Source organism: Martes martes (genome assembly GCF_963455335.1).
Source record: "Martes martes genome assembly, chromosome: 4".
Taxonomy (NCBI): Eukaryota; Metazoa; Chordata; class Mammalia; order Carnivora; family Mustelidae; genus Martes; species Martes martes.
Genome location: NC_137891.1, coordinates 150,901,076 through 150,926,705, shown reverse-complemented (window position 1 = coordinate 150,926,705; position 25,630 = coordinate 150,901,076). Strand labels below are relative to the sequence as shown.

At 41.4% G+C, this 25,630-nt stretch overlaps 1 pseudogene across 1 annotated transcript; it reads right to left on the bottom strand.

Annotated features, from left to right (window-relative positions):
- Window positions 1-975: 975 nt before the first annotated feature.
- Window positions 976-20,382, bottom strand: LOC308341705 (calreticulin-like; annotated as a pseudogene). The gene is made up of 8 exons: window positions 20,287-20,382; window positions 17,537-17,734; window positions 15,060-15,160; window positions 13,658-13,867; window positions 11,284-11,397; window positions 10,310-10,453; window positions 5,661-5,729; window positions 976-1,224 (listed from the first exon to the last, which is right to left on the bottom strand). The product of its transcript is annotated as a calreticulin-like (transcript).
- Between the last annotated feature and the right edge of the window lie 5,248 nt (window positions 20,383-25,630).

The window sequence follows — 25,630 nt, the reverse complement described above, 5'->3', positions numbered from 1 at the left end:
TCTGTGGGATGATGCCTATGATCTATATTCAATATAAGGGATATTCACTCACTCATTCAACAGCCTAGTGCAAGACAAGGAACAAGAAAGCTTTGGAACCAGACAAACTTGAGTTCAGATACTGGCCCTGTCCCTTACCCTTAGCAAACGACTTGCCTGTTCTAAGCAGTTTCTACTTAAATAAAATTAAGATAACTGTATCCTCTACAACTGCTGCCATGAGGGTTAAATGAGCACATCACAGGAACTCCTCAAATTTATGGGAAAGTGCTTTGCAATCTGCGAAGAGCATGTGCCTATGACAGTGACGTTGTGAGCAGGTGGTAAGAAAAGATAAGACCATCAACCCTGCAAACAAGTAACAATTACTTAAAAATTAGGGCACAAAACAACAGAGAAGCAAAAGGACTTTCACAAAGTACCTTCTTTATGTTAAGAGGAAGTCTGGTTTTGTTTTTAAGTGTTTGATAACATCTGTAAGAAGAAAACCTCATCACCCACAAGTACAACCATCAGAACTACTCAGCAAGTACTAAGTAATACAGATATTTACATGAAATAAAATTCCCTAGATGTACTGAGATAAACTGAAAGTGAGGATCAAGTTTATATAGCTTATTTACCAACAATTTCCTACACAATGCAATAATGATAGTAGGAATTGTGACTATTTGTTGACTCAATAGTTATATCAGGCGGTGTACATACATGGTTCATCTAACCCATGCGACAACCTCATGAAACAGGAATTATCACTCCCTCTCCCTTGACAAGGAAATAGAAGCCCCAGGAGGTGATGAGATTTTTCCCAAGTTCATACAAACTAAAGGAGATAGAGTAGAAATACAAATCCAAATTTGTTCAAAAAGAGAAGATAAATTTGCTCCCCAGATTCTGCCAACCTCATCAACATTTCTCCTTCCTAGCAACATCCCTTGCCTCTGAGTGTAAGGTCTTTTTTTTTTTTTTACCCAGTTACAGTTCATCCTTCTGGTCAACACAGACTTCTTCATTTTTTACCCAGAAAGGCTCTTTTGGCATCATCTTCCTTCCGCTGCCTGTCATTTCCTGGTTCCTCAGCATAATCCTCTTCACTTCCCTCTTCTTTGACTCCCCAGATGTCATCTTCTCATTCCTCCTCCTTTTCTTTTTTCTTCTTGGCTTTTCCTGCCTGTTTTCTTTTCCCATTTCTTCATATAGCTCCTTCCATTGCTTCTCTTTGTCCTGTTTAGAATGTAGAATTTCAAAATAATTTACAGACAGTATAAATAAAGTTAACCCACTTTAGAAATGTCTGGTGTCTTCCCACACTCTTAAAGATTTCTGGGATGGTGTTTGTTTACAAATTTTCAGTATGTGTGTGATGGAGAGAACTGTGTGTGTGTGTAATCTGTTCATAAATAAAATTGGTTCAGATTCAACAATCATGTACCGAATGCCTACAGCATTGCTAAGCATAGTGCTAGACAGTCTACACATGTTATCTCTATTCCTCATAACAATCTGTGAGGTAAATGTTACTAGTCCCACTTCCTAGATAAAGGATCTGAGGTTTGGACTGATTAAATGAGGCTTGCCCAAGCTGTATGGCTGGTGAGCGGTAGAACTAGAATTAGAAACCCAGGTTTTCTGGATCTGAGGCTGGTCCTATTTCTGCCATATTCAGTAACACAATCTTTATGGAGCTCTTTGAATTTGTTTTTGACTTGTGATCAGTACAAACGTGCATAAGGTCAGAAATGGGACTCCTTCTATGTTCACTAATATGTTCATCTAAGTCCCAGAATTTGACCCCTAGAGCCAACTTCATAGATTTTTCTACCCAAAGAGTCATTAAAGGAGGCATACAGTCTAAATTCCTGTATGGTTTTAATCTCCATCTAAAGTACCTAAGCCAACTGGTCTTTTACCCAGTTTGGGGGGACAAAGCTAGACTGAGAACCTGCACGCCCAGTAAGCTGGGTCCTTCTAGAATCTTTCTGGGAGCAAATACTTGACATCTTTTCTGTTTCCCACATTTATTAGAGGAAAAACTTTCTCTTTCAACCAGGCCTTCATTTTCTTATGTCTGGAAAGCACTGGATAAAACTAAGATCTCTATTTCTCCACTTCCCTCTCACTGCTCTACTCACTCATAGGCTTCCACCCTCCTTTCTTTACCAAAACTGCTCTTGCCAAAGGTAACCAGAAACTGCCAACTCCACCGACTCCTCAGCTCCACCTGGACCTACGACAATCCATTGAGCCTATTTTTCGTTAGAACTCAACCAGCTCATGTCCTCCCTTTTCTACTTTATTTTCTACTTTCTTGCTCCTTCCTCCAAGTCTTTTAGGTGTTATTTACTCAGTGAAGGCTCTCATGATGACCCCTATTATAAAAGAGCAAAAACCTCATGATCATAGCCTTCTATTGCTTTATTATTCTCCGTAGCTTATTTCACACATTTGTCTTAACTTATCTGTATATTTCCTGTTGGTCTGCCCTAACTGAGTGTAAGCCCCATGAGGACAGACACTTCTGTTTCATTTCACTTATAGATCTTCAGGACTTACAATAGTGCTTTGAACAAGCATTCAATAAATATTTGTTGAGTGAATGTATGATTTAATAATAATGGGTACCATACATTGAGCACTTACTGTATACCAGGAATTTATTAGAGAGTTGTTATCATCATTCCCAAATTAAAGATCAGAAAACTGAAGATCAGAAAGGTTAAATAACTTGCCCAAGGTCACACAGCTAGTAAGTGATGGAGCCTGGATTTGAATATCAGCATTATAGCTCTAAAAATCATGCTCTAACTTGTATTGAAACTGGAATTCACTATAGATCATGTAACTGTGGCAATCATTCTTTAAAAGATATATATTTAGCAATATCATTTTTCATCTTTGGTAATGTTTCATGTCAGACAGTGGCTTTTCTGAAAGCGTATAAATAGACACTGTAAATTTGGCTGAGTTAGAGTTAGTTTCCTTTTATTTTTCAATGAGGAATTTTTTTCTTTAAAAGAAATAAGAATAAAATCCATGCTCTTAACTAATATGTAATACTGCCTCAACAAAACAATATTAGATAACCCCAAACTAAAAACAAAACAAAACCAGACTAAAAAAGTATAAAAAGGCTTAATAGATTTTTAAAAAAATTTTTATAAACATATAATGTATTTTTATCCCCAGGGGTACAGGTCTGTGAATCGCCAGGTTTACACACTTCGCAGCACTCACCATAGCACATACCCTCCTCAATGTTCATAACTCCACCCCCCTCTCCCAACCTCCCTCCCCCAGCAACCCTCAGTTTGTTTTGTGAGATTAAGAGTCACTTATGGTTTGTCTCCCTCCCGATCCCATCTTGTTTCATTTATTCTTTTCCTACCCCTCAAACCCCCCATGTTGCATCTCCACTTCCTCATATCAGGGAGATCATATGATAGTTGTCTTTCTCCGATTGACTTATTTCACTAAGCATGATACCCTCTAGTTCCATCCACGTCGTCGCAAATGGCAAGATTTCATTTCTTTTGATGGCTGCATAGTATTCCATTGTATATATATATACCACATCTTCTTTATCCATTCATCTATTGATGGACATCTAGGTTCTATCCATAGTTTGGCTATTGCAGACATTGCTGCTATAAACATTTGGGTGCACGTGCCCCTTTGGATCACTACGTTTGTATTTTTAGGGTAAATACCCAGTAGTGCAATTGCGGGGTCGTAGGGTAGTTCTATTTTCAACTTTTTGAGGAACCTCCATGCTGTTTTCCAGAGTGGTTGCACCAGCTTGCATTCCCACCAACAGTGTAGGAGGGTTCCCCTTTCTCTGCATCCTCGCCAGCATCTGTCATTTCCTGACTTGTTAATTTTAGCCATTATGACTGGTGTGAGGTGGTATCTCATTGTGGTTTTGATTTGTATTTCCCTGATGCCAAGTGATGTGGAGCACTTTTCCATGTGTCTGTTGGCCATCTGGATGTCTTCTTTGCAGAAATGTCTGTTCATGTCCTCTGCCCATTTCTTGATTGGATTATTTGTTCTTTGGGTGTTGAGTTTGATAAGTTCTTTATAGATTTTGGATACCAGCCCTTTATCTGATATGTCGTTTGCTAATATCTTCTCCCATTCTGTCAGTTGTCTTTTGGTTTTGTTAACTGTTTCCTTTGCTGTGCAAAAGCTTTTGATCTTGATGAAATCCCAATAGTTCATTTTTGCCCTTGCTTCCCTTGCCTTTGGCGATGTTCCTAGGAAGAAGTTGCTGCGGCTGAGGTCGAAGAATTTGCTGCTTGTGTTCTCCTCAAGGATTTTGATGGATTCCTTTCTCACGTTGAGGTCCTTCATCCATTTTGAGCCTATTTTCATGTTTGGTGTAAGGAAATGGTCCAATTTCATTTTTCTGCTTGTGGCTGTCCAATTTTCCCAACACCATTTGTTGAAGAGACTGTCTTTTTTCCATTGGATATTCTTTCCTCCTTTGTCGAAGATTAGTTGACCATAGATTTGAGGGTCTATTTCTGGGCTCTCTATTCTGTTCCATTGATCTGTGTGTCTGTTTTTGTGCCAGTACCATACTGTCTTGATGATGACAGCTTTGTAATAGAGCTTGAAGTCCGGAATTGTGATGCCACCAACTTTGGCTTTCTTTTTCAATATTCCTTTGGCTATTCGAGGTCTTTTCTGGTTCCATATAAATTTTAGGATTATTTGTTCCATTTCTTTGGAAAAAATGGGTGGGGTTTAATAGATTTTTATTTTTCTATGACGACTACTTCAATGCTTCTTTGGAAATATTAAGTACAAAAGTTCTCTCAAAAAGATTTTTTTGGGGGCGCCTGGGTGGCTCAGTGGGTTAAGCCGCTGCCTTCAGCTCAGGTCATGATCTCAGGGTCCTGGGATCGAGTCCCACATCGGGCTCTCTGCTCAGCGGGGAGCCTGCTTCCCTCTCTCCCTTTCTCTCTGCCTGCCTCTCTATCTACTCTGATCTCTCTCTGTCAAATAAATAAATAAAATCTTTAAAAAAAAAAAAAAAAGATTTTTTTGCGTGTTTGTGCTTTGCTGGTATTCTAGGCATGAGCTTAATCTGCCTGCTGGGTAACCAGACCTGCCACTGACCACAGACCTGCTTGAATGGGCCTTTCTGCAGAACCAGGCAGTCATGAAGCCATTGTCCCAAATATTAGTCCACCTATAAAACTGTTCTAGGAGAGCAGGAAAGCTGGCGAACAGCACTAACACCTTTTGTCTTTCTCCAAGCCATGCATCAGAAGTGTGCTCAGTAGCCGACTTCTAGATTACCACACTGTGAGCAGGGAACATGACACAGAAGGAGTGTGACTTCTAAGTCAACAAGCTTAAAGCTGTGTGTGACCTTGGGCGGTTAATATATACCCTCTGAATCTCAGTTCCTAGATCTGAAAAATGGGAATAACACTTGCCTTGTTAAGGATTTTGAGGGCTAAGTAGGATAACTTTTGGAAAGTGCTCAAGTACAAAGCTGTGGGTGTCTGATGAATGTTAGTTCTTTCCTTCCCCCTCCTCTCAGGAACATGCGACCAGCAAATGAGATAATGACTATTAAGCTGCTTTTGGAAATGCAAAGAATACTGCACAACTGAGGAGTCAGACATCTGGAATTCAGGGTGGAGGAGTACCTTACTTTTCTTATTTGAGGTCTTATTTCCAATCTCCTCAGCAAACTCTAAAATGCTACCTGATTTTACCTGTTGAAATGAAAACAGTGGGATTAGAATGAAGTTGAAGGGCTTAAAAATTCACTTGGAGGCCTTGCTAAGTGCAAATTCAAAGGCCATGGGCCCAGAGATTTTAATCAGTAATTGAGGCAGAATGGGGGGAATACAAAGGTAATTAATAATACAGAGGGTCCAGAATGTTGTACCACCTTAGCTGATCCACTCTAGAAGGAAGTTACCATCTCGCAAGATTTGTGTTCCTCAAAGACTGTGTTCCTCAAACCTCTGACCACGATGATGAAGAAATGTTCATCACTCTGCTAGGCTCCAAATTGCTGCCCAGTGACTCTTGTCCCAGCTCAGATTGATGGCACCTAACTTTCATGCCACTTAGAGATGCCCTTTCAAATATTTTCTCAATATAGTCAGAAAAATTAAGAGAACATAAGAAAAAGTTATGATGAAAAGTGTGAGCAGAATTTAAACTCTCTCCTATATTTCTTTATTTTCTGAAGACAATATATTTAGTATTTACAATTGAAGGAAAAGATAAACTAAGTCAATGGCATAATATAAGTCTAGTGTTTGTTGATTTAATGATAAAGGAACAGAATACAGTGACCACGAGTCATGGAGTCAGACAGACCAGCTCAACCACATACTAGCTGTGTGACTTTGGGCAAATTACTTAACTCCCCTGAGCCTCTTCCCTCATAAGTAAAATATTGAGAATAACTCCTTTGCAGTGTTATCATAAGAATTAGAAATAATGTATGTAAAGCGCAGTGTCTTGCAGGTAATAGTCACTCAATAAATGGCAATAATTATCATAACCTTTCAATATCTGGATCTGTTTCAGAAGGAGCAGAAAGAGGGTCATTCTGTATTTCTTCATTTTAGGAGTATGTTGGTTAATTGTGTGGGAGCAGTTGTGTGACCAAAAGAAAGTTTGCAACATGAGTTATCATGTGTTCCTCCTCCAAAGTTTGAAAAAAGTTTTGTTTTGATGAGAAGACTTTTATTTGGTTTATATCATCCCACCACCCTGCCTCCAACAGAATAAATGACAAAACAAAAGCTGCTTTGAATAGAGATTATTTTGCTCTGAGCCACTTCTTCGTTGTTTTTAATAATTCCTTGTACAACGTTAAGAGATTTTTTTACCTTTGGGATTTTTTTTTCTCTTTTGAGTTATCAGCAGTCTTGGTTAGAGAACAACTCATTTATTGGCTCTTCCAATGTCCTTACTCCCACGAAAAATGTTCCTAATCTTCCCTGTTCTCTTCAGTGCTCTTTTATTCCCATCTTCCTAACACTAAATTCATGGTGCTTTCCATTGTGGTTTAGCCATACTCATTGCATGATTTTATATCATTATTCCTTCAAAGATCATAAGGGGTCCCAAAAATAAGAGGAAGAATTTTTTTTAAGATTTTATTTATTTATTTATGTGGGAGAGAGCAAGATCACAAGGGGTTGGGTAGAGGGAGAAGCAGACTCCCCGCTGAGCAGGGAGCCCAATGCAGGCTCAATCCCAGGGCCCTGGGATCATGACCTGAGCCAAAGACAGACGCTTAACGGACTGAACCACTCAAGCGCCCAAGGGAAAGAATTTTCTTTCTTTGTGGCCATTTCCTTCCAGCCTCTGTCCTGATGAAACAATGCAACCACTTTTGCTTAAACAACAACAACAACAAAACCAAGGGGATTATGTATGGAGGCGTCAGAACAGAGGGGAAAGGGTCAGGGACTAGGCAGGAAAGTTGACCAGCTTTCTAGGCTAGGTCCCATCAGGAGGACAACTGGGCTCACAGAGGCTGGAAAGCCCTGTTGAGACACGACGAGGGAAGGAATTCCCATCTATCTCCATGCTGAGAGTCCCTAGGCTTTTCCAGTAAGGTGCAGGGACCCAGTGGTAAATCGGATGTGTCCAGTTAGTTAAGTGTGTCATGTGAAGTAAGACCGGGAGTATCAGACCCAATTAGAACCTAGAAGGAAAGGAGGCCTGCAAGGATAATGTGAGCATGATACAGAACTGTGTCACAAGAAAAACAATTTAGAGATAATGCTGGAGTTTTAGAAATGCAGTCTCTCAGGCTTTGTCCCAGACATGCTGGATTAGAATCTACATTTTAATAAGATCCTCCGGTGATTCGTATGCACATTAAAGTGTGAGAAGCATTCCTTCAGTGAGAATTTAAATTCTCAAATAGAAGCTTTGCCTGTTGGAGAGGTTGATACAACTCAAAACAATTAGTGTCAAATCATTTAAAAATTCTGTACAAAATTTTTAACAAAGATATAGTTTTAAATGTATACCTTCATGTTTTCAGTGAAAAAAATAAAAACCACAATGCATTTATTTATTTATTCTTTTTTTTAAAAAAGATTTTTTATTTATTCATTTGACAGAGAGAGAGATCACAAATAGGCAGAGAGGCAGGCAGAGAGAGAGGCGGAAGCAGGCTCCCTGCTGAACAGAGAGCCCGACGAGGGGCTTGATCCCAGGACCCTGAGACCATGACCGGAGCCGAAGGCAGAGGCTTTAACCCACTGAGCCACCCTGGTGCCCCAAAACCACAATGCATTTAAAGGAAAGAATCAGATTAGGCATATTTTTTTTTCAGATTAGGCATATTAACATGACCACATATTTATACAAGATATAGAAAATTCCTATTATTTATTAAAAAGAGACAACTGAGAAAAAGAGATAACAATGGGAATTTGTGCAAACTGTATTCACCTTCTTCAGATAGGAAAGGAAGGAAGGACATGTGTTCCTTTCTTCCTTCTCTCCTTTCTTCCTTCCTCCCTTCCTACCTTCCCTCCCTCCCTCCATCTTTCTCTCCTGAACCCCTGTTATGCATGTGGTAATTTATATCATCATCTCTTTGCCCTCCTATGCTGGTCTCACTGAGCCAGGAAACCAAGAAACTGGAAATAAAGTGGAAAATAAGTAAACCAAAGAAAGCTTCATATAAGGGGCGTCTGTCCAAGAGTCCTTTGGCAGCCCTGAACTGCAGACAGATTTCCCTGGCCATGGAACCTTCCAGGATACAAAGAGAAATGGCTGCAGTTTCTAGAGGCTCGATTGTATAGTGGGCATAGTCAATAAAGGCTGGCAGACCTTTGTTTGATTCCCATCTCTCCCAGGTACTAGCTAGGTGCTCTTGGGTGCCTCGCTTGACATTTCTGAGTCTCAATTCTGCCAGATGTAAAAATGGGATAATAAGAGACAATAGTACTTATTTTACAGAGTTAGGAGAATTAAAGGAGGTAACACAGGTAAAGCATAGATCCCAGGCCTGTGTTGAACAAAAGTGAATTCCCTTCCTCTCCAAGGGAATTCTAAGACTATGTAGATTGCAGAGTTTTTGCTTCTATTTTTTGTATAAATTATAGTCTTTCAGAGGCCTCTTGGGCTAAGGCTTTCATTCTAGGGCCTGCACTTGAGGTGCTCTCTTTTCTCCTGAGTTGGGAAAGAATCCTCCCCATCTTCAATAACAGGTCTCAGGGGAGAGAGAACAACTCTCTCAAGGCCTGAGTATCTGAGTCCCCCTCTTTCTCTTCCAGCCAGAGTCAGGAAAGATGACTAGAAGAGAGAGAAATGCTAGGTCAAGAACTGCCATCATGGGTCCCTTGGACGTCTTAGTCAATTGAGCATCTGACTTGTGATTTTTGGCTCAGGTCATGATCCCAGAGGCATGAGATGGAGACCTCCTTCAGGCTCCACACTCAGCAGGAAATCTGTTTGAGATTCTCACTCTTCCTCTGTCCCTCCCCCTACTCTCTCTCCCGCATGCACACTCTCTCTCTCTTTCTCTCTCAGATAAATAAATCTTTAAAAAAATTTTTTTAAAGAATTACCATCATGGCTGGGCCAATCACATCTGACATCTGTCTGGGGGTTTTATTTTTATTTATTTATTTAAAGATTTATTTATTTATTTTAGAGAGAGAGAGAGAGAGAGAGAGCAGCAGGAAGGGCAGAGGGAGAGAGAAAATCCTGAAGCAGACTCCCCACTGAATGGGGAGTCTGAGCTGGGCTCCATCCCAGGACCCAGAGATCATGACCTAAGCCAAAAGCAAGAGTCAGCTGCCTAACCAACTGAGCCACCCAGGAGCCCCTGGGGATTTTAATATTTCAAAATTTTACCACATTACTGATGATTCCCTTTGCCCAAAATCACCCCCAAGAATCATGCAGGACCAGCAGGGCAATATAAAGTACTAGAAGCCTGAATCTGGCCTCAGAAAGACCTACACTCAAATCTCAGATTTTCTGCTCACCAAATGTGTCTTTGGGCAAATTATTTATCTTTTCCAAACCTCAGTTATCACATTTAGAAATAGGAGGTTTCATAGTGAGAATCAAGTAGTATTTGCAACGTCTCTGATATGGTACTTGGTACATGGTAGGGACTCAGTACACTTTAGCTGTTGTGGTTATCAGGACAAATATAATTAGTCCCATTTTAAAGATGAGCAGTTTAAGGCTTAGAAAGATCAAGACTCATTCAAGTCTTGCGATTTCTAGCCTGCAGTTCCACTTTATGAAAACTTTAGAGGGACTGTTGATCAGTGGCTCTAAGCCCAGACAACTTAACCTGCCAAAGGTCCAGGCCAAGAACACTGATGTTCTAATAGTGACAAATGGTGGGGTCAGGCCTACATTTAGGTTTGTCTATTTCTGGATGAATCCACTCCCCTTGGTAACTGGGATTATCAATGATCTGAGGTTTCCATTGTCCCTAAACAAAGAACCAAAGAGTGAACACGGCATTAGTATTTTCCCTTTCTTCTCATATAATCTGAAAGACCAAATAATTTATAAAGACAGTTGTATATTAGAGCAGAATTCCTGTAGCTTCTTTCTCTTTTTTTGAGCTAATGCATGAGGCTCTTCCCGATTTTCCTTTTTACCTAGAGGGAGCTGAACAAGGTGACAGAAACCCATTCTGAGCCTGGTCCCTTCTCTGCGCCTAAGTTTGTTTATGAAGTTAAGAAAATGTAGCTTCACAGGGAACACCATTTAAGGACTTTGGCACTTGGGACCGTTCTCTTCCTGAACAGTAACACAGGAAACTATAGCCAAATAAAATCATGCTTGTGTCAGTTTTATCTCTGGACCATTTGGTAGCTGATTCCTTTAGTTTCTTCTCACGTGTGATAGGAGGTCAGGAGTTAGCCCTTAAAAAGAAGTTTCCCATCCCCACCCCCAACACCTTTGGCTCATTCATGTCCTACTTTTTCCTTTCAGAATCACTGCTGAGATTTCCAGTTCCTGACCCCAGACCCATTTCCTGTTTGACCATGTTCCTTTGGCTGCTTTCCACCACTCTGGACAAACCCCTTGTCTAGGGCTGGCTGGATCTCCCCCTCCCAGCATTGACCTTTACCAGAACACCCCCGCCCAGGTAGGCACAGCCCTGAGATTAGGACCCAAATGAGGCAATAGTCTTATGGGCAGTGGGTGGTAGTGAGAGGGAGACCACAGGATCTCGGAGTTTTCTACAAATTAAACTTCATATCTCTTCTGTCTTATTTCTCATACCCATTGCAAGGAGAGGCCCCCCCTCACCTTATACTTCAGGTTTGGCATCAGAGGTCCTTCCCACTCCCCATCCATTGCCTCATTCCAGTCGTCTGGCTTCTTGATGTTTCTGTCTAGGAAGTATTCGAAGTCCTCCCAGTCCTAAAACAAAATGTTCTTCCTTAAGGACAGGTGAGTGGGCTGGGATGAAACTGGGATCCATATAGTCAGGCTAGACCTAGCTCCTTAACCCTGTCAACCTCCTGTCCTTACCACTCTGAGAGCCCAACTCAAGATTCTATAAGCAAACCCAATACAGGAGAGAAAAAGCCTTTAAGCAACTCTAACTCCTCCTCAAGTTCAAAATCACTTTGACCTTGAATTCTTTAAGCTCAAATAATATGGGAATTTCCCTTGTGTGTGACCCTCTCCCTCCCTCAATCATGTGCCTTTATTGTCAGAACAAGTCTTCTAGCCTGTATCCCTCTTCCTGAAGACCTCTCTTGGTCATCTGCTTTGTACCCAAGATGCTCCCAGACCTGTAACAGTCCCTTGTACTCTAGGCCCCTTCTATTTACCAAGACAAACCCCCAAGTCACAAACACCCTACCCTGACTTTCATATATCTTCTGCTGTGGAGCCACCAGTTTTGCTCTATCTACCTAGCAGTTCACCTTGGTGCTAACCATTTGCCAAGACTGACTGAAAGCTTCAATGCCAAGCCTACCAGACTCAAAGTTATTCCCTAGCATTGCAACTAAGAAAGTTTTCTAGTTCCTGAGCTGTCTCAGCAGCCTTTTGATTCCTGACATGTACCAGTCAGCATCCCATCAAGGAGGCTCTAGTCTAGATAGATCCCCGCCTGTCTAACTACTTTCCATCTTCTCTAGTTCTGCTCAGCAGGGAGCACAGAGGCCTGTAACCTCTCTCCTCTCCCCTAAGCCTTGAGCCAACCCTGACTACATCAGCTGCACGGTCCTCAACAGGAGTGAAGGTCTGTGGTTAATCCTGCTGCTCTGAGCCTGCCTGCTGGGCCTGGAAGAAACCTAGACCCTGTTTTTCTTGTGGTGCTAAAGGCACAGACACAGCCTGATCATCTGTCTTAATTATCTGGCTACACTTCCCTCCCATGGAACTGGAGGCCTTTGCTAAATCACCCTACACATGGCTGGGGCACTGCCCACCTCCCTACAGGCCTCTTCTTAGGGACTTCTTAGGGATTCCAGCTGCTGGGTCCTATGTTGCTCTTTGTTTAACCCCAAACATCTCCTCTGCATGAGGATGATTCTGCTCTGACCTGTGGAACAGCAACAAAATAAGTGAGGCCCTCCAGCACCTGGCTCCAACAGACTTTCCAACCTCATCTCCTACCAGTCTCCACCTCAAACTTGAAGCTCCCCAAATACTAAACTGCTGTTTCAGTTCTTTACACAACCATGTTGCTTTCCACCTAATTCTTGTGCCTTTGCTCCTGCTGTTCTCTGGAATGTCTTCCCTCCAACCCAATTTCCTACTTCGCTTGCTCTAATGAATTCGGCATTTGAAATTCAGTACATTATTAACATATAAATCCCATAAATTAAGAACTTACTATATACCAGTCACTGTATTATGTATGTTAGCTCATTTAATCTTCACAACAACCTTTACCTGTGGGTATTATAATAATCCCTTTATGTGAAATTGACTTTCATAACAATTATATACCTTGCCCAAAATCTAACTGCAAGTAGGCTGGCGTCTCATCGATAGTAAAGGATGGAACTCAGATTCAAACCTGTATCTATCTAACTCCAGAGGCTGTTTCTAACCCATAGGTTAACACAATCATTCAAACATTGGCTCCTCCTTCCTAGACCACGGTCTGCACCCTAACACAAGCTAGGTTAGGAGCTTCTTTTGGACTCCACAGGCTTTGGGCTTCCCTCTCAGCACTAATTACACAGTAGGATCTTCATCTGTGTAGTTGTCTGCATTCCACACTAGATTCTGAATCCCAGGAGGATTCTCAATCCCTGGATTGTCCTATCCATAGCTTAATCCAATAGAGCTTCCCAGTGAATGATAATAAATCAGTGAATATACGTCACACATTCCCCATATCAATAACTCTGGAATCAGAGATTCAGGTTCAGATCCTGGTGCTAATGTATATATACTTGGCAAGTCACTTCATTTTCTAAGTGCCAGTTTCCTTATTCATAACAGCAATCAGAGCACACTGTTCGCAGAGGCTGCCAGAAGGATCAATAATGTCTCAAGAAATGTGAGTTACTTCCCTCTTTCCTCCACACCTCTTTGGATACCAATATTTAGCTGGACAACTCCCTAAGGGATTAATGCCCCAGTTTTTGCTTTTATTCCCAGCCTTTTTTTTCCCATCCCAATAGCTGACATCTCCACCAGACAAACACTGTCTAATCTCAGGTTTCTTATCTCTAGGATCCTCTGTTTGCAGACATTCTTCCCATTTCCTTGGTTTCCAGGCACAGAGGGCTTTTATCTTCCTGGGAGGCAGGAAGTCCCAGTCATCCTCCAGACCCCCAGCTGCCACTTGTTAGTTATAGATTTTGACCTCATAAGTAGCATTGGGGTGAATGGTCAGAGTGCATAGGTGAATGTCTTTATTGATCTAGAAAGGGGATAGGGAATATCTCAGTCCATATTGGACATCTTTGGACCTCAAGCATTAAATGCACTACCGAAAATAGTTTCTGAATGCCACCCCACACATATACACAAACATACTTCACCACATCCCTCACCCCATTTCTGTGGTTAACCCAATAGAGACTCTGGATCTCATTCTCCTAAGTACACACTCCTTCGGTCTCTCCTAGCCTTTACCTTTCTTCCATCACAGTTCTGGTCATTCTCTGATCTTGCCTGTTTCTCTGTATGTTCCCCTAGACTGTAAGCTTCTTGATGGAAGAGGCGTCTGCAGCTTCCAACACAAAGCCTACCCCAGAGGAAGACTTCAAGGAGCCCTGCAGGTACAGTCTGCTAACAAAGGCCTTGAGCCTGAACACAAGTTCTCCAATGATGCAAGTCCTATGGGCTTTTCTAGACCCGGTTCCTGCCCCTCTCTGGCACTCTAGTTGTACCAAATTCCTTGCAAATTTCTCAAGTCTTCTTGACTTTTCTCATGTGATTCCCTCTTCCAGGAATTAAATCCTCCCTAAAATTATCACTTTTTCATAAAACCAATTCATGCTCATCTTTCAAAACTCAGCATGGGGGAGTCCTCTAAGTCCTCTAAGAGATATTTCCTAAACCTCCAGTTTATGCAGGGGGCTTCTTCTGTGCTTCCCCAGACCCTCAACATACTAGGTAGTCCTCTCCTTTTTTTGATTCATACCTTCACTGAACTGTGAGATCAGGGGCCATGTCTGGCTCACTCTATCACTAGCCCAAGGCCTCACTAGCCCAAGGCCCAACACAGAGTTGGCATTTGGTGATTGACTGTTGAGTTGTTAATAAAATCCAGCTATTATCCTCCAACCAACTTAGATCTCTCTAACCTGATGTTACTAAGATATACCCATCACACATATTTAAGCCCAGCACTCCCTACCTCCCCCATTCTTTCAGTATCTATTAGTGGGCAACCAGACCATGCCAAACATTCTTCCAAGAGGGGGCCTTATCTGACTTCCTAGCCTTTCAGAAACTGCTCCTATGTGAACTTCTATAGTTTATAGCACTTCTCTATATCTATTTTCTGATAGCATTTAATCTGTGGGGTTTTTGTAAGAATTAAGTGAGATAACATATACAAAATGCTTATCCTTCTCCCCAAACCCGAAGGCCAGCCCACATACCACCCTGCATTTGATGGTCTTTTTGTTCTCATGGTATTTCCCTAGGTAGCAAAGGAAGCCCTGTATTTTGTTGTTGCCAAAGCCACAGATGCCAGGGCCAGCGCCTAGAAATTAAACCCTAATGCATGATTTTGTATCATTTTTAGGCAGTTTGCCTTGGATGAAGCTAAGACAGACATATCCTTTGTATTAATCAGGGTTTCAGCAAGAAACAGATATCACACTCACATTTAGGATTACTTGACAGGAATTTAATAAAGGAACTATTTACAAAGAAGGGGGCAGGACATTAAGAAGACATAGGAATAGTGCTGTGCTGTGAGCTAGTAACAGTAGGATTATTCCTATCCCTATCCTTGCGAGGAGCAAGAGTAGTTGCCAGAGCCTGGAAGAAAAAAAGTCCTGTGGGGAGGGTGGCCAGGAGGGAAGTTGAAACTTTCAGTTGAGAGACACAGCTCTCTCCCTCCCTCTGATCTCCTGCCAAGGCTTCCATCGACCAAACCCAACCAGAAAACCCCTCCCATGCCAGGTATCTTATACCATATCATTTAGTTCTTAGGACAAGTAGCTGTTACTATCTCCACTTTTAGCTGGGAAAACTGTGGCTCAGAAAAGTTAAGTATCTTGCCCAAGGTCAAAGAGCTAATAAGTAGCATTGCTGGGATTCAGCCCAAGCCTAGGGAGAAACAGAGCCTGGGGTTCTTTCTGCTTTGTGAAAACTTTAGAGGCACTTGTGGGTCAGTGGCTCTGAGCCTGGAAAGCTTAATGTGACAAAGGTCCAAGAATAGGTTTTAAGCTAGTTTTTCAACCTCATTTCCCATGTTATTGCTCTCTGACTATCCTAAACACACACACACACACACACACACACACACACACACACAGACATACACACACGATGTGCTCTAGCCGCACTGGTCTCATCATTTTTCTACTTGCATTTCAATTTCATGTCCGAGGTTTTGCACAGCTTCCTCTGTCCTCATTACATTCCCTTCACCTCCTTCTCTGCCTATTAAAATCTAACTCATTCTTCAAAGAACAATTAATACTCCCTCCAAAAGCCCCCAGTTGGACTGAGTCATGCCATCTTTTGTGGTCTCATAGCTCCTCACCAATATCTTTTTTAAAGTATATTTTTTGTTCTGCCTTTTAAAGAACAATTCACATGCCTGTGTCCCCACCAAATAGAAGGCAAAAGCATAGAATAGAAAAAACCACAGGCTTTAAGCCAGATGGATTGGGTTAAAATTCTGCCTTCTCATTTACTCACCTTGGGCAAATTTCTCACCTCCTCTTCCTCATCTGTAAAATGGAGATGATAACAGCTGAAACTGATTTGGTTGTTTGAGCACTGAACAAATAATATTCATACGAAAAAAAATCACATTTGAAAAATTATTTTCAGGGGCGCCTGGGTGGCTCAGTTGGTTAAGTGGCTGCCTTCAGCTCAGGTAATGATCCTGAAGTCCCAGGATAGAGTTCTACAACAGGCTCCCTGCTCAGCAGGGAGCTTCTCTCCCTCTGACGCTCTCCCTTCTCGTGCTCTCTCTCTCTCTTTCAAGTAAATAAATAAAATATTTTTAAAAAAAGAAAAATTATTTTCAGTTTCTCTACTATAACCACCTCATACATACACACATATAAACTCCTTGTGAGGGAGCATTTAGACCCCCAGCGTTCTATATCGTTCTATGCATGGATAAGATTGAAAGATGAGAGAGAAAGAGTTGGGGGAAGGGGCTGCAGACAGAAAAAGGGAAAGAGGCTGAGGAGGAGGATTTTGGCAAGGGCTTGAGCAAGAGATCTGAAACTCTCTGGGAAAAGAAAGAAAAGTTTAAAGAGAATTTTAAGGAAATTTTGCTGTATGACGTGGTACAACACTTTCCTCTGACTTTGTATAAAAACATTTGGTAAAATCCACATTCTTCATCAGAGCTTTGGGAATTGGGTTAATTTTTGCTGTTTGTTAGTTTTTTAATCTCAACCACCATTCAAGTTTGGAGTGAAGTAAGAGCTAGATTGCCCCAAGGAGGTCTAGTGATATATGAAGGTTATAGATGCAATACTCTGGACTCATTATAAATGCTAGATAAAGGTGATTTCCCTGACCTCCTGTGCCTTCTCTCTCAAGAGCAGGAACCCCCTTCAGAGCACAAAGCCTATCGTAGTAGGCACATTCTGAGAGCGTCCACACAGTTTATGATTTCTTTCTCCTTTCTTGAGAACTGGGGAATGTCTCTGTGCTGCAGCCATGTTAATACCATGTGGCTCTCTACTTCTTTGTTCTACTTATACTAAACTAACATTTAGGTTTAAAGTTGGTTTTTTTTTTCAGGTTGTTGAAGAGTCTTACTGCATAGGAAGGTGGATTAGAAATTTCCTGTTTTGGGTCAACCTGAGTCTCGTTAACAATTAGAATGGCTCTCCTTAAGACCCCATGGGGCTTATAGTGACCGCTATCAGAGAGCTTAGAAACATGATGTAATACTCAGATTCTGAATGCACATCCTCCTGGTTTAGGGTGTCAGGAAAGAGTCTCACACACCCGCCACCACAATCGATGCTTTGCTCATGTCTTACTGAAAACTGAACCACCAAGGTCTCATTCTCATTGCTGAATGGCTTAAACCTGGTTGAAAGGGCATAAAACTTGGCATCTTCACTGGTCTGGAGACCTGGGAGCAGGGAACACAGAATCTTTAGAGACCTGGGAGCAGGGAACGCAGAATCTTTAGAGACCTGGGAGCAGGGAACGCAGAATCTTTAGAGACCTGGGAGCAGGGAACGCAGAATCTTTAGGCTTACATATTTAAAGAACAGCCAGAGAGACCCAGAACTTGGGCTCGCCTATCTCTGGTACTTTCTTATAAACCTACTATGTGCCAAGTGCTATGCTGGACACATTACCTCATTCAAGCCTCCGAGGAACTCTGCAAAATTGGTATTATCTCTACAAATTAGGAATCTGAGTCATAGGGAGGTGGAGTGACATGCCTAGGCCCACATGGCTAACAGGAACTCAACTAGGATTTTAATCCATGTTTCTCTGATTCCTTCTCCCCCTTATACCATTCTGCCTTTGATTCTCAGGAGATGGTTAAATACTGTTCTGCAGCTTTACAAAACGAGAACCTATTTATCCTGAGACCCACTCAACATTTCTAGTCTAAGTACATCACCTGATAGATGAGGAAAGTAAGCCCTAGAGAGGAAAATTACTTATCCAAGATCGCATAGTCACAAATGACAGACATAGAAGCCAAGTCTCTTGAGTTCCAAGTCAGCGGTCTTTCCATTATTCCATGCTACTGCCCAGCTGTTTACTGGTTATGACTTTGTCTGTCACTTCAACTTTCTGAGCCTCAGTTGCCTCATCAGAAAATGTGAATAATTATCCCTCATAGGGATCCCATGAAAGTCAAATGGGTAAGAGCTGTGAGAAGCACTTTGTAAACTGCCAACATAAAATGCGAGGGGCTATCATTATTGACGCTTAGAGAGGATCCTTCTTCCATGATTCCATAGCTTTCTGTATCTCCCTGGGTCACACTAGGCTGCAAGTAGGTTTATTTCAGTCTCTTTGAATAGTTTTTAAGCTACTGAAGAACAAGGGCATCCTTATATTCCTAGCATCTAGGCCAAGGCCTGGCATAGAAGAAATGTTCAATAAATAGGTGTTAAATTGCACAGAAGCAGCACAGCTCCTGATTCAGCTATCTCTGAAGCATTTATTGCAGACAAGTGCTAAGTGCTAAGCACTTTCATGTCTGATATTGCATTAGGAACTGTCTGTAGTTTAAAGAGTATGCTTACTTCCCTGAAGACCTCATGTGAGGTTAAAGTGGCCAGAGAAGACTTCAGGGAAAGGGAGTGAGCCCACGGGAAAAAGCACTGAACCCATAAGCAGAAGACCAGGCTCTACCAGATCCTGCTATGTAGTCCAACGCAATCCCCACCCATTCCCTTTCTGAGCCTCATTTGCACCCAAGAGCCCTTCTAGACAACCAAGGGGAATCTAATGCACTTGAGCTGGATGAGACTGGAGGAGCAATATACAAGTCAAATTGAGAGGAAATGGGTGTCTGTGCCGACTGCCCCCAGAGCCACCAAGAAACAGGCATCCCACAAGTCACTCAGTCTGGAATTCTCTCTCCTTTGGAAACAATTTTCCAGAGTGGATTTAAATGAGATTTTAAATGCTCAAGCCAACTTGTAATTCTCTCCTTTAATAAACATGAAAATGAGATTCATAACAGTAGCCAGGAGAGAGAAGATGGGAAGTTACTCCAGGGGACAATCAATGGATTCTATTTATAGGATAAAAGCTTTCTCAGACAAAAAAAAAAAAAAAAATCCTTGCCTGTAGACCTTGTCCTCAGAGCTCCCCCTTCCTTCATAATATTATTTGGCTCTTACAGCAGCCCTGTCTGATGAGCATGGCAGTTGATAATAATCATCTCCATCTAATATCAAGGCTCAGAGAAGTGAAAAGACTTGCCCAAATTATGCAGCTAGTGAGTCATGGGAGTTAGCCTTAGGTCTGTCTGCTCCACTGTCCTTTGTATCAAGCTGCTCTAGGGGAAAGCAACATTTGGAGGTTATACAGTGCTTTTCCCTCTTTCAAGTACACTGTTATATAAAAAATCCCAGGGTGGGGGAAAAGCTGGCTAGTCCAGCAATAATGAACACAGTCCTGGAGTCAGACCTAGAATCTAATCTCAGCTCTGCTCTCACCAGCTGTGTATACAGCTTTGGGCAAATTACCCATCCTTTCTGGAGCTCCTGTGCAAAACTGGGAACATAACAGTAAACATCTCATGAAGTTGTTAGGAAGATTAATGGGGATAATGTGTCTAAGGGCTTAGTTTCGAATACCTGTTATTTAAAGAATTTATTTACTTGACAGAGAGAGAGAATCAGGGAGAGAGAGCACAAGCAGGGGGAGCAGTAGGAAGAGGGAGAAGCAGGCTCCCCGCTGAGCAGGACTTCAGGATCATGACCTGAGCTGAAGGCAGATGCTTAACTAACTGAGCCACCCAGGCACCTCTGAATACGTGTTATTTAATAAATGGTCATTATTATTTTTGTGGACAGTTCATTCTTCTCTGTCTACTACTTTTTTTTATTCTGACGAAGAGAAAACAATTGATAATATGTGTAAAAACAACTGTATAAAATCAGAACTTTTTTCCAGTCCATCAGTATATTCCTGAATTTCAGCATTCACCTTTATCCCTTCCTTTGTCTCCATAAAATTTTCCTGTAGTAAGCCGAAATTACCATAATCCAGCCCTAGATTCCACCCATCACTTTTTCCATCCATCAATGGGATAAAGAAGAAAAGCAATAAATAGAAACAATTTGTGTTTTCTTAAAGACAATAAGATGCAGCTAGGGCTAACCAAGCTGGCAGGAACAGTAAGAGAATTATCATGGGATAATCCCAGTATTTCTGAAATCCCCTTCGCTATCTGATGCCTAAACTCCACCATTTGTGCCCTACCATGTGAAGTGGCTTGACTACCAAATATCTGAGCCACTTACACATTAATGCTCCACTCTACCCTCCTCTATGGGAGTGAAGTCCAAAAACCAGCATGGCAATGTACGGTTGAAAGGCTTCAGACATTCTCTTTTAAAAATAGACAGAAAAAAATATGGTTAGGGGAATGAAGCCCTTACACATATTTATGTCTAGTAGGATAAAACAATAAAATCACCTCACCAAGTAAAGAGATTAGTAATACCATTTTATACTTCTTGAATTAATAATGATGATATTAAATAATCAATTTCCATTTGCCCTTTTTTATTGCTTAAACTTTTTAGACTCTCCCTTGCAGTTTTGAGGAGATGCTGATAAATTTGTTTTGCTTTGGCATAGAAGGCATACAGACAAAGAGGCATTCTTTTTGGGACCTGGCACTGCATCCAAACATTCAGTGCCTTTCTGATTTTATGCCTCAGAGTTGCTGACTCCTACTTCCTGGTCCCATGGGGGTCTGAGAGTCACAGGGCAATTTGGCAGCTCGAGATGGAAGAGGCTTTAGGTGTAGCCTTCATGTCATCTCCTCCCTACAGCTGAATGGATATTTGTCAAATTCCACTACCCAATATCTAGGGTTATTGCCTTAGCTCTTAGCCCCTGAAAACTCTACTTTAATCCATATCCAGTAAGACCACGCTGAGCTGGTTCTGTCAGCTCCTGTTACTCAAGCCCAACAACTCAACTACCTCCCCCACGAGGCCCAGGGGATGGGTTTGCTTTCCCCAGTCTTGCCCTATTCCAAGATTTCAGTGTTAGACAGGCCAAGACACCTCAGTGGCCACCTCACCCACCACTCCTGACAGTGGGGCCCCAAGAGCTTCTCTCCATCTAATGTTGCTGTGGTTAGACCGGAGTGAACACCAATCCCCTGACCACAGTTCATCCAATGGAGAATAAGATTGGATAGCAAAGTCAAAATATTGGTAATGTGTTTGGCCTTCGTGTGAGTCCCTTAAAAATTTCTCCTTGTTTATTCTGATGGATAATGCTGTGAAAAGGTACTATTAATTTCATTTTGTATCTAGTAAGACCCGGTCTTTCTTCTGGAATAAGAAGGGGATACAGGGAAAAATGCTATAAAGGACAAAAAAATTGTATAATCATACTAACAGCTACTGTTCAGCAACCATATGTCGAGCATTGTGCTGAGTGCCTTCCATGCATTATCTCACTGCATTCTCATAATAGCTCTGTGATGAATGTGCTATTTTCCCCCCATTCAAAAGATGAGAAAAGTGAAGCTTAGAAACTTGTCCAAGAGCGCAGTTTGTAAGTGGGCAAGCCTGATTCAGACCCGGGCCTATATAACACTAAAATCTTTATTTTAACCCTTATACTCTATGGCTTCCCATGAAGTGATGTGTGTGAAAAGGCCTCCATAACCTAAAGAGTGCACAGAAAAGTAAGAGACATAATCCTTTACAGTTTGTAATAAAATTTTTGTATATAATTTGAGTGATGTCTGTCTTCCCCAGACACCACGAGACTGGTAAGTTCCGTAACTATTTTGCTTAGCATTGTATCCCAGTATCTCACACAGAGTTAATTGCCAAAATATTTGTTGAATAACTGAATGGATGTATGTATGACCTTTTCTTTTGCCTATGCCATAATATTCTCAGCCTTACAAATAGACTGATTCATATATTAATCTATTTGGCAAATGTTAAATGAATTTAACAAGTATGTAGAAACAGTTGTACAACTTTAATCTTGAACTTTGTGGTAAGAAAGGTTAGGACAGAACTCAACTTCTTATGAGTAATTATTTTTCTGGGTGAACCGTATATCAAACCTGACATGATTTAAGATGGCCCAAAATAAGGAGCCTATCTTGTTAAGAGAATAGTGTCACATGGTTAATAAAGTCCTACTTTAATGTTTTAGACTTTTCTTCTTAGCATTATAACATCTAAACATCATAGAAGGCTCAAGCCAAAATGACTCCCGGTTGTCATTTTGTCTGATCTCCTCATATTACAGGCAGGGAAACTGAAGCCTAGAGAAGAAAGTGACTTGCTTACAGACACAAAATTGTCAGTTGCAGAGCTGAGATTAGAACCCAGTTCTTCTGCACCCTGGCGCTGGGCTCATTGTTCCTTCATTCAACAAATACTTCTTGAATATTCACTTTGTGCAAGGCACTAGGCACACAGACATGAAATCTGACAAGTTCCCTTTAGAGACTTGTGAGCTTCAGAAAGCTCAGAATCTGGTGGAAGAGACAGACAAGGAGACAGTTACAATACAGTGTGGTAAGGACAGTGATAGGAGGAAGCACAGGGACAATGAAATTCAGAAAAGCACTGTCTGGGGGCGCATGGGTGGCTCAGTGGGTTAAAGCCTCTGCCTTTGGCTCAGGTCATGATCCCAGGGTCCTGACCTGGGATCGGGCTCTCTGCTCAGCAGGGAGCCTGCTTCCCTCCTCTCTCTGCCTGTCTCTCTGCCTACTTGTGATCTCTGTCTGTCCAATAACTAAATAAAATCTTAAAAAAAAAAAAAAAAGAAAAGAAAGAAAGAAAAGCACTGTCTGCCCTCCAAAGGCAGGGTTGACTTCAGAGAAGGCAAACCTGAAGGAGTAAGAATTGAAAAGGCAGAAAAGATGAGGAGTGGGTGTTCCAAATGGAATAACTTGCACTTCATGAAAAGGCCCGGAGACATCAAACAGCATGGTATTTCAAGGAAAATGCAAACAGTACTGTATAGTTTTCAGGGAAGAGGAGAGGAAAGTAAGTAGGGAACAGCTCAAGGAGAGCTCTTATTAACCGAGAGCAAGAGAGTAGTGTATCAACCAAGGTTGGATGCTACTACCTTTTTCCCTCTGGTAAGTTTTTCCTTCAGATTGGTCAAATATTTTATGTCCCCAGAGATCCAATCAACAAAAAGTAACCGGAGTTTGGAAACTTGTACATCCAGCTGATAAATGCATATAATCATATCCAAGTCTATGGAGGGATAAACCAAGGAGGCCACATAACCATGATTCCTATGTCAAATGAACTTATCTCCACAGTGCACCTCCTACCATGTCTGGTTTGTGACGGAGTTCAAATCCAAAGACTGGGCTAGGGACTCATCTCTGCCACTAGCTTTAGCAGTATCTTTAACGTTGCTGAGATTGTTTCTTCATCCGTAGAAAAAGAGTCACCTAAATCATTGAGTCTCTAGGAGACTTAAATAAAATAGCATGCAACACAGGGTCAGACATATTGTAAGTGCTCAATAAATACTACTTGAAGCAGAATCTGTACACATTTGTACATGTTCATAAAGATATATAACATTAAAGGTAAAGAGAGAGAAATATTTTTAGCCTTGAAGGTAAAAGTTGTGCCTTCCTCAACACCCAGTCCCAAGCTTGGGACACAATAGATCCTTTAGAAAATGCTTGTAAAATTACATGCAAGTATACATTTGCAACACTTTTCCAACGTTGTCAGATTATATTTTGCAAAAGAGAATTTGCTAGGTATACTAAAGTTTAGTTCTTTGGGTGCCAACATTTTATCTACCACTTTCAGTGGAAAATTTTTGTAAACATTATAAAGGACTCTGACCTCTTGTACAGAGAATCTTCAACAAAATATAAAGTTTCTTGAAGACTCAAACTCTATATTAGGTTGTAATGTATAGCAGAGGTATGGTTTCCTTTGAAAATTTTCTGTCTCCATTGTTTTTGCTCTGCTGTGAGCACTCACTTCTCCCTGGGGTCAATGTGGTTTCCTCTAGCAGTGTACTCAGCTCTGGAAACTGGGGAACCTCTGTCCCTGCTTACCTGCCTACCAGCTTATCTGTCCACTTACTTTCCTTTCTCTTTACCCGCCAGTCTATCTGCACGTAGGTCACAGAAACCATAGCCATTCAAATGTTTATTAACTGATAAAATGCTTTGTGGGGTAGTAAACAGCACTGGATAACAATCTGAGCCTCCCCACCTTATTCTGTATATGACAGAAGCCGATCACTTTTCTGAGTCTGTGTGCTCATCTGTAAATAAGGTTTCTTTTTAAACTCTTCAAAGAAAAGAATACTGTACACATACTTGGTGCTCAATGTTTTTTGAATGACAGACTGGCATGAAGACCCAATTAAATAAGATGATAATAATTATGATTATTGTGATCATTAATAATTTTTAAAAATAAGTAGTTTTGCTGTCATTGAATGAGCACTTCTTGTAGGTCCTCCATTCATTTTTATAGGTTGTCATTTCTAATCAACTATACCCTAGGAAGCACATAGCCAAGTCTGCTCAGAAAGTGGGCAATGAATAAGAGCCTAAATGCTTGAAGTAGAAGATGATATAAATCATTCACTTAATATTTACAGAGCTCCTGTACTCTTCCAGTGTGAGTGCATGACATCAAAGTACTAGTAAGACATAATTCCTTGAGCCCCAAACCCTCAAGGAGCTCACAGTCTAATGAGAAAGATAGGCAAATAATGTATTTTTTTCTTATTTTATATTTCTTGATTTTTTCAAAGCAAAATAATTTATTGTAGAAAATGTAAAAAGCCCAAGAGGCAGCAGATAAGCAGTAAAAACACCTATAATCTACTTCACAGAGAAGACCATTGTCAAGATTCTGACATATTTCCTTCCAGCCTTTTTGTTATTGTTTTCTATACGTTAACAATGGCCCCTCCTCCCCCCTCCACATCCTTGCCTCCTCTGCAGAGACCCTTACCATCAGTTTGCACTTGAGACCTGGAAAGGCCAGCTGGATCTGGCTTCTTTGGTTTGGGCATCTGTCCAGGGTGATTCTTCCTCAGGCCAAGCATGTCCAAGTACCCACAATTGGCAGATGGTCCCAATCATGTATCAGTTGGAGGCCTGAGCAGCAGAGGCTGCTCCTCAGCCCTCAGAGCTGTCCTCCGTGGGTCTGAGCCAGCTGGGCACAGAGGCCCTTTGTCTCAGAATGTCTCTTGGGCCAAGTTTTCATGGTCAAGTCTGAGAGTTAACAGAATTAACATTCACTCATACACACGCACACGCGCACACACACACACACACACACACACA